The sequence below is a fragment of the Priapulus caudatus genome, unplaced genomic scaffold (assembly GCF_000485595.1).
Source record: "Priapulus caudatus unplaced genomic scaffold, Priapulus_caudatus-5.0.1 Scaffold532, whole genome shotgun sequence".
Taxonomy (NCBI): domain Eukaryota; kingdom Metazoa; phylum Priapulida; class Priapulimorpha; order Priapulimorphida; family Priapulidae; genus Priapulus; species Priapulus caudatus.
In genome coordinates this window covers 153460-154373 of record NW_014577593.1, presented here as the reverse complement: position 1 = coordinate 154373, position 914 = coordinate 153460, and positions in this window count along the sequence as shown.

Sequence of the window (914 nt, the reverse complement as noted above, 5' to 3'; positions counted from 1 at the left end):
TTATATATATATATATATATATATATATATATATATATATATATTCCTCTCCTCTCTCTTTTCCTGTCTCTCGTTCTCTATCTGCCTCTCACTCGTTCTTTGCCCATGGCAATAGCTCAGCTTGACGATGTAAGTCCGTCCGTCCGTCTGTCAACATTTGGCTTCGGTCAACGATAACTCAGGAACCGTTTGACCCACATGTTTGAAATTGGGTGTAGTTGTTACTGCTATGCTCCCATATTAAACGTCCTATTTTGGAGCACGCCAGTTGGCGTACTTTCGAGCCACATCGATTGTTTGGCAAAAATGGGAATTTCCATTAGTCAGTTCAGGTTCAACGGATTTTGCTCATTTTTGGTATGTGAATGAATAAAGGCTAGGGGTTTTGATATTTAAAAAAAAATTATGCAAATTAGGTAGGGTTTGGAAATTATATAGCATATTATATAGACACAAACAGTCTGTGGTGTCACACTCGTCTGGTTCGTTTTACAAGATTTCATTGACAATATCTTTAATGCAAAATTGGTATTTTCTCTCCACCCTGCCGATAAAACATCTATATTAGAGTAAAGTTTTAAAAACATGTCGGAACGCAGCATAACCTATTTATTTCAAACGCCATCGCTACAAAGCGGGTATAGCGCCATCTACGGTCACAAATTGTGATTTATTTTGGTTTATAAATTATTATTGCGATATACAGATGGCAATCGTTTCTATAATGTACGTCGATGGTTGCTCAATTAAAACTGACGTCTTCTTACTCACTCATTTGTCTCCTTTTTTTTGGTGAGCTACAGTGTCATTGACACTTTCATTCTATGTATCCCTTCCTTTATCCCTCTTTTCTTCTCCCAATGGAAGTAAATAAATAAAACATGCAGCTATAGAAAATAGATAAATATATATGA